We start from the raw sequence: 9112 nt of genomic DNA on the forward strand, positions 1-9112 counted from the left end.
ATCGCTTAACACTATTGTTAATCTATGTGATTCATAAATATCAGTGAATAAATAAATCAGCTCATTACATACAAGAATCAGCTCCTACGTCAAAGGCACAGAAGTGACCTGAGCAGCTTCTCTCTTTGGTTAGTCGGTAATCTTGGAGTCAGGATGGACAAGAAATGATGAAGAATAAGAACTGGGTGGATCAGAGCAAAGGTCCATCTAGCCCAGCACTCTGGTCACACCGCGGCCAACATTCTGCCTGTGGAAAACCCACAAGCAGAGCATGAGTGCAGCAGCACCCTCCCACCCAGGACCCCAGCAATCGGTGTGCATAGGCAATAGCATATAGAAATAGCACAGAGCCATCGGGACTAGTAGCCATGGATAGCCTTCTCCTCTAGGAATTGATCCAACCCCCTTTTAAAGCCATCCAAATTGGTGGCCATCACCACATCTTGTGGTAGTGAGTTCCACAATTTAACTACGCACTGTGTGTGAAGAAGTGCTTCCTGTTATTTGTCCTGCATCTCCCACCAGACAGCTTCATGGGATATGACCCCTTTGGGTTCTAGTATTATGGGAGAGGGAGAAACATGTCTCCCTATCCGCATTCTCCATACCATGCCTAATCTTGTACACCTCTATCAGGTCTCCCCTTAGCCTCCCTTTTTCCAAGCTGAGCAATCCCAGTTCTGGGAACCTTTCCTCAGAGGGGAGATGCTCCAGCCCCTGGATCATTTTAGTTGCCCTTCTCTGCACTTTTTCCAAGTCTACGATATCTTTTCTTTAGGTGTGGCGACCAGAAGGGTACACAATATTCGAAGTGTGGTCGCAGGGTGGATTTATATAAGGGCAGTATGATAAAGGCAGTTTTATTTTCAATACCTTTTTGAATTAAACCTAACATGGAATTTGCCTTTTCCCCATTTCCATCAATCTGTCCACCACAACCCCAAGATCTCTTTCTTGGTCAGTCACTGCTAGCTCAGATCCCATCAGGTTATACTTGGAAGTTGGGATTTTTTGCTCCGACATGCTTCACTTTCCATTTTCTTCCGCTGAAACACATTTGCCATTTTGATGCCCATTCTCCCAGTCTGGAGAGTTCCTTTAGGAGCTCTTCACATTTCCTTCTTGTTTTAACCACCCTAAGTAATCTGGTGTCATCAGAAAACTTGGCCACTTCACTGCACGCTCCTCATTCCAGATCTTTTATACACAAGTTGAAAAGCAATGGTCCCATTGGGAGAATTTACTACATGTTCCTACTTTCTATTTTTTAAACCAGTTCCTGATTTATAGGAGGACCTCTCCTCTTATTCCATGACTGCTAAATTTGCTCAGGAGTCTTTGATGAGGGAGTTTATCAACAGCTTTTGGAAATCCAAATAAATAATGTCTACTGGATCACCCCATCCATGTTTCTTGACACTCTCAAAGAACTCTAAAAGGTTAGTGAGACACAACATTCATTGTGGAAGCTCTGCTTACTGCTTTTCAGCAGTGAAAAAGAGCTTTCAGCTTTCAACTAATTTACCAGAAACAGACATTAAGCTAACTGGCCTGTAATTTCCCAGATTCTCCCTAGATCCCTTTAAAAAAAATTGGTACTGCATTGCCCATTCCCCAGGCCTGTGGTACAGAGGCTGACTTTAGGGACATGTTACATATTTTTGTTAGAAGATCAGCAATTTCATATTTGAGTTCTTTAAGAATGGATACTCTAGAATGGATACTTGCTGGCTGGGGGTGATGGGAGTTGCAGTCTAACACACCTGAAGGGCAGCAGGTTGGGGAAAGGTTGGTGCAAAGCGAGGCAGATTCTGTGCTTGTGTAAATAAATAAATAAATAAATAAATAATGCATGCCAATAGAGATCTAAAAACAACAACAAGAGTCTTGTGGCACGTTAAAGGCGAACTACTTTATTTATTTATTCTAGCATGAGCTTTCATGGACACTGTCCACTTCATCAGAAGCATGAAGGATCAACCTCAAATTGGTAGAACTATATACACATTGCCTGCAGGGGAGAAGCAGACATTGTTGTCAGAGAAAACTAAAATGCAAAAAAAAAAAGAGGAAAGATAGTGATAATTACCTTAACCCGTTGTCATTGACAAAGTGTTGTAATGGTGAGTGGATTAACATATTGAAATGCAAAACTGAGATGCAGAAAAGTAGAGGCCGTGATTACTCCCTTTGCCATTCCCAAAATGCTGGGTGATCACACTGACTCCTGGCAAAGGTGAGCTGATGATCATATGTGATAAACTCCCTATCACCCCCTTATTCCAACCACAGGAATAGAGTTCAATTTCTGGCAAAGGTGAGCTGATGATCATATGATCAATTCCTTCATGAATCGTAAGTTACCATTGCACGTTGTTCTCTGTCTTTGAAACGCCTTTGGTTTTGCTGCTGCAGACTAAAGATAGTCTATTAATGCTACTTAAGAGTAGAGCCATGGAAATGAATGGGACGTCTCATTAAAACGAATGAGACTGAGACATTAAAACGAATGAGACTGAAGTCCCATTTTTTAAAAATTCATTTATTAGAAAAAAAATAAACTTAAAAAAGTATCATTTTGCATTACAGGGGGGAGGAAAAAATACAAATACCAATACAAGACCAGAACAGGTTTCTATCAAGTATCTACAGTCATGGGGAGGCCAGATAAACGAGAATTTAATAGTCCTGCTGAACCATTAATAAAATTGATAAAAGGAGACCAAATATTTACAAAAGGGTCGTTATGAGTTGGCCCGACCAAACTCTACATAGTAAGTTAATCTTTCGGAACGGGCTAAATCCCACACTTTCCCTTTCCATCCAGTAACCGTGGGCCCCTTTGAGTCTTTCCAATGTTCGGCTATTTCTAAGCGTGCTGCCACCAAAAGCGTAATGACAAGTGCTTTATGAATAAGAAAAGGTTTGAAATGTCCAGGTTCATCACAGCCAGACTTGGGGCAGGCAAGATTGTCTGAGCTGTGACCTCTGAGATTCTATTAAACACAGCTTCCCAGAACTTGCAATCCCACCACACGTGTAGATAAAAACCCTTTTCATAACCACCTCTCCAACACGTCGAGGAGATTGAAGATGTGATGTGTGAAAGTTGAATTGGGGTCTTACACCAGGATCTACACGACTGCTTTAAAACGGTTTATAACACTAGTGACAACTGTTGGGGCCCAGGACACACTCCAGATACAGGTTTCAAACCGTTTCCAAAGTGTCATATATTCAGGGCCGGTGCTACCATAGAGGCCACTCAGGCGGCCGCCTAGAGTACCAAGCTAAGAGGGGCGCCGTGCAGCACAGCACTCACGCACATTGTTAGCTGTGAGCCGGCCCGGTGCAGCCCGAGGATTCAGCTGGGCCTGGGCGGGCAAGATGGCGCCCCGTGCCCACCCAGCCAAAGTGAAGCCAGGGACACTGGGGTGGGGGTGGGGCGGCTCCACGTTCGGACTTCCACCCGGAAGCCGCCCTCCCAGAGCCACTCTAGCCACCCGGAAGCCGCCCTGCCAGAGCCAGGAGGCCGCCGCCAAAAGAAGAAGAAAAAGCACCTGGTGAACTTCACCCTGGCTCAAGCCAGCCTCTGCCTTACTCCCGAGAAAAGGGCACCAAGTTGCCTCTCTTCTCCTCAAACAGGCCGCGATGTCCAGGCAGGCGGGCAAGCGGGACTCCCTCTCCCTTCCCCCAGGAAAGCTAGGGACTTGTGGATTCCTCGCAAGGCAAACTCTCCTGCTTCCTGATCCTGCGCGCGTGGGCATCCGAGAAAGCGTTGCACCGGGAGGCACCAGTGCGGCCTGATCCGCCTATGCCTCCTTACTCGGAAGCCTTATTCCCCCAGTGAACGTGCGGAGGGGATCGGGACGCCAGGTTGCGTTCGCACGGAAGTCCCGGTGAATTCCAGACGGCTCGGTCCCAAATCGAAGTGAGCCAGTCCCAGCTCTCCACTCCGCGCACACGTTCGGACTTCCGCGCAATTTGGTTGGGGGATGCAAGTAGCTCGCCTTGCCTAGGGCGCAAAATAGTCTGGCACCGGCCCTGCGTGGAGGTGGGCGGCGATGGCGGCGGCGGCGGCGCAACCAGCGCACTTTTGCGCCTGGTGGATGCCCGGGCCAGCCCCCCGCGCTCCGCCGGGCGCAATCTCCTCCGCGGCCACGAGGGGGCGTCAGCGCGTTGGCCGGCGCAGCGCTCCGCTCGGGCTCTGGGCATCCTCCTCGCCCGGCGCTCGGCTTGGCAGGCAGATCGAGAAGGAGCGGAGCCGGCAAGAGAGCCGTCGCGCTTCTCCCCGCCGCCGCCGCCGCCGCCGCCGCAGGGTTGCCCCCCCCCCGCCCCGATTTCCCTGTTGGAAAAAGGAGCCGTAGGGGCCGTGGATCGCGTGGACGTCGCGTGCCCAGCCCGTGCAGCCGAGGCCGGCCGGGTGCAGCGCGGCCCGCCCAGGCGACAGCCACGACCGAGCCACGCCTGGCCTCCTTCGGGGGCGCTTGCTGCTGCTGCCTGCGATGGAGCACCGACCAGCCCCGCGGCTGAAGGTAAGGGTCACCTTGATCACGCCGCAGCCTCCCTCCCTCCCTCCAAGGTTAGGAGAGGCAAGGAGGGCGGATTCAGACGTGACGCGAGTCCTCGTCGAGAGCCGGCACAGCCCGAGTGTGCGGTTCGGCCGTTTGAATGACGGAGTGTTTCGTTTGCCTTGATCGCCCACCCGTGCCTCAAGGCGGCCGGACAGGATCCTTCACCATTCCATCCTCACAACAACCCCGTGAAGCAGGTTAGGATGCCAGTCTCGGGCCCGGTTCACGCGATCAAGCTGCTCACGGTTAACAAACCAGGGGTTGTTTGTGAGTGCGAGCGACGAGCGAGCGTGCTGACTCACACCGGCTTCCACGTTCTTTCAGGATCAGAAAACAACCCTGGGTTATCCAGAGGTGAAAACCTGACACTCTGGCTTGCTGGGTTAAAACCAGGGGGGGGCTGTTCAGACAACACGCTAAGCCACGATTAGACCACTAAATGTTTTGCAGCAAATGGTTAGCGAGCGTGTTTAAACCTCGGTTACGTAACCACCATGGTTAGGAATGGTGCACACGATACACTAAGCAATAATGTTTAGCTCAAAATGCACAACCACCATGGCTTAGTGTGTTGTCTGAACAGGGTTTGGGTTGTTTAACTCTGCATAACCCAGAGTGTCAGGTTTGCGTATCAGAACAGCAACTCAGGAAGGAGGCGTTCCTGAAGTGTTTTGGGATCAGGAAAGAAAGCACGTGGTTGCTCCCACACAGCCACACCAATTCCTGGGTTGTTTAACCCAGGAATTGGTGCTACATGTGAACCAGGTCTGTCACTGGCCCAAAGTCACCCAGTGGAGTTAATGGCTGAGTTCATGGGTCCCCCAGTCCCAGTCCAACACTCTAACCACTGCTCCACACTTCCCAAGACTAAGGCTGCAATCCCATGTGGGAGTAAATCCCATTGAATTTAGTGGAATGTACTTCTGAGCATTGGAGGCTGGTGGCTCTGATTTCGGTGGAGCTGTGAATCCATTCTGGGTTTTAGTCAGAACCAGCCAAAACTCTAAAGGAGCTATCCAAGATGCTGAACCTATTGGGTTCTGCACCTTGGACAGCTCCATTAGAGTTCTGGCTGGTTCTGATTGAAACCCAGAATGGATTCACAGCCCCACCAAAATTGGACCCACCAGCCTCTGCTGCTTCTGAGTAAAAATGCATAGGAGGCTTGATTGCACTGCATGGCTAGAAGCCTAAATGCACTTACTCAGGATTAAGCCCTATTGAACACAGTGGAATTTTTCTTAGAATAAAGATGCATTGGATTGTGCTGTAAAACTTTCTTGCATTGTTTTCGGGTTGTGTGTTTTACTGTATCCCCACGGGGAATATTCCCCCTGCGTGTAGAAAACTACTATATCAGGGAGAATGGGTTCAGCTTATCCTTTTCCAACATCATGTTTTTTTTCTATGCTGTTTCCTTCCTATGCCAATGTTAGCTGGGGATGATAGGTGCTGCAGTCCAACACATCTGGAGGGCACCAGGTTGGGGAAGGCTGCCTTACTACGCTGCAGCTAAGATGTGGCTCTGATTGACATTTGGAAGATAACTTTTATTTTGGCCAAGTGTGGAAGAGGATAGGCGTGTCATGTTGTGGTACGAGACGCTGGACAGCACAGCAGGTCATGTTCTAGCATTAAAACATGCTTTGAAACAACCGCCCAGAAAAATAAAAAGACCGTCATATGCTATTGGAAAGAAATTGGGCTGGGCACCAGGCAAGTCTCCCTGGGGAGAGAATTTCATAATTGGGCACCACCACAGGAAAGGCCCTGCCTCTGCTCACCACAAATGCCTCACATCCAGAGAGCTCCGGCTATTGGGCGGTATAGAAATGTAATAAATAAATAAATAAATCAGGTGCCTGGGGGTTACTGGAGATGGGCTTCTGCGGCTTCTCTTAATACTTGGGCAGATTCATGCAAGAAAAGGTGGCCTAAAAGGCATGTGGGTCCCAAGCCATTTAGGGGTTTGAAAGTCTGAAATATGCCTTTTGAAATGTGCTCAGAAACAGACCGATTTGAGTCACACACATTCCTGTCCTGCGGTACAGATTCTTGGGTGCCTTGCATCTGTTGTGAATGGCGCCCCTGCCTTTAAATCAAGGGCGGACACAATTTCTGGCCCCGAGAGTTGCTGCTGGTGCAAGGGCGGCAGCTATGGGCTGGATATGCACATGCGTGCACACCAAAATGCACATTTATTTATTTTATTACATTTTATTTTATTACAGTCTAGCTCCTTCCTATCTTTCCTCTCTCATTTTACACTATTGCCCCGCTCGTGCTCTTTGCTCCTCTGATGCCATGTTTCTTACCTGCCCAAGGGTCTCTACTTCCCTTGCTCAGCTTCGTCCATTTTCTTCTGCTGCCCCTTATGCCTGGAACGCTCTTCCAGAACATTTGTGAACTACAAGTTCAATTGCAGTTTTTAAAGCTCAGCGAAAAGCTTTTCTTTTTTCTAAAGCTATTAAAACTTGATTTTGATCGGACTTTTATACTGCTAGTTTTACTCTACCCTGTGTCTGTTTGGTGTATTCTCTTCCCCTTCTTATTGTTTTATTGTGATTTTATTAGAATGTAAGCCTATGCGGCAGGGTTTTGCTATTTTATTGTTTTACTCTGTACAGCACCATGTACATTGATGGTGCTATATAAATAAATAAATAATAATAATTTTTATACTGTCCAACAGCCGAAGTTCTCTGGGCAGTGCGCAATCAAAACCATAAAATGCACACACGTGCACACACACATTTCAGAGGGGAAAGATGGGGAGGTTTAAACCTCTCCATTTTGCTTACTGAGATGGAATTATTGGTGGGGGGGACCTCTCTCATCCCCGGATGAGGTTTGTCTTTCTACAGAGGGGGTCACTGGGGGCGGGGGGCTTTAAAATCTCCCCCCAGTAATTCCGACCGAGATCACTATTAGCAATCGGAAAATAGCAATCTCATAGCCATAGTGGTAGAATCACTCAGGACAGAGCGGGTGGGATGAAACAGGTCTCGTCCCCAGCGCTTTAACAATGGTTCTTCCCCCGCAAGCCCGGCTTATTAGCTCAGCTGCTTGGAAAACCAGGTGGGACTCGTTGGGCCGCAGCAAAGGGCTGTGGGTTGCCCACCTCGGATTTAAATGAGACACTTTTCTCAGCCGCTCAAACAGAAGCAGCGACGTGGTTTTGGCTTCTGCATATTTGCCTGAGAAAAGGAACCCTTTTATTTATTTATTTATTTATTTATAAATAAATTTAAGCATGAAAGATGTGTGTGAATCAGCCATCAGGTTTTGGGACGCTGTTGTTGGCAAGCAAGTAGGGATTTCCATACCTGCAGCCTTCCGTACTTGCAGTCTACCTTCTGGAACCCATTTCCTGTTGGGGGACACCCACCTGGGGACACGCACCCACCCACCAATTCTCTTTGCTGATTGGCTCAGTTTTGTTGCCGAATTTCTAAACAAAGAGATACTGGAGCTCAGGCATCTGTTTGGAAACGCCCATCTGCTGATCTGAGGGTGGGTGGGTGTCTGTTCCCGCTTAAGCCTGGACGTGTGGGGATTTTCTGATAATCAGAAGCAAGGGGAATGCACTCTGCGCCAGCTCAGAGGCATTGCTTCCTGTTTCGGCATGCCCTGCGTAGAGCCCCGCCATTGAAAACAGGCTGAGCGTTGGCACAAGGGAAGCCTTTCCCAGCCTGCTGTAAAAGGGACGTTTTTTGCCACTGTGGTGGCCCCTTGCTAGGAGGGATGCTGGCACAGTGCTTTGGCGTCTCCATGGTGACTGTTTGTTTAGGATGCTCCTGACCAGTACTGTCTTTTTCTTCCTGCAGTCTGCACTCCTTAATCCCAGGGGAGCAAGCCGCCGATGAGTCGCCCGGGACCGCCCCTCTGTACCATTCCGGTTATCCGGCCGTGTTCACTTTAAGGACGCGGCCACATGATCGATTGTTGATGTTTTGTTGCCGTCGGTGCACTCCCTGGCTACACGGAGGGAGGAGCCTCGCGTCAACCGGCAAACCATCAGAGTTTCCGCTGCTCCTGCCGGGTCTGTTTGCACATGGCCATTCGCACAAGGCGGCAGCCGGCCGCAGCTCAGCCTCCCTCAGATCAGCATGTCGGGAGGGCGGCCGAGGACTGAAGCAGCAGACCTCCACAGCCTGTTCGCTGACGCCGGTCGTCTCATCTGTTGAACTGGATCAGATGGACCCCTGGTGTGTCCCAGGGGATTGCTGGATCGCTGTCCCGTCAGAGCTGATGCAGAGGAGCTGAGATCACAGCTGCCCTTCCAACGGAAAGGGAGGTGTTACCCCCCCCCCCGCCCCGAGTTCCAAACGCCCTGCGGTTTCTTTTCCATCAGTGCCAGGCTCCCTTGGAGAAAACCTACAAAGCCATTCGAGCTGGAAATCCGATCCCGGTGAGTCACTAGGCGTATCCATTGGAAAGGAGACAGGGGGAGAACTCAGTGGGCTGAGACATTTCTGCGGGCACCGGGGCCTGCCAGAAGGGAGTGGGCTACAGCCAGATCAGAGGTGCGGTGATCT

The sequence above is a fragment of the Elgaria multicarinata genome, chromosome 18 (assembly GCF_023053635.1).
Source record: "Elgaria multicarinata webbii isolate HBS135686 ecotype San Diego chromosome 18, rElgMul1.1.pri, whole genome shotgun sequence".
NCBI lineage: Eukaryota > Metazoa > Chordata > Lepidosauria > Squamata > Anguidae > Elgaria > Elgaria multicarinata.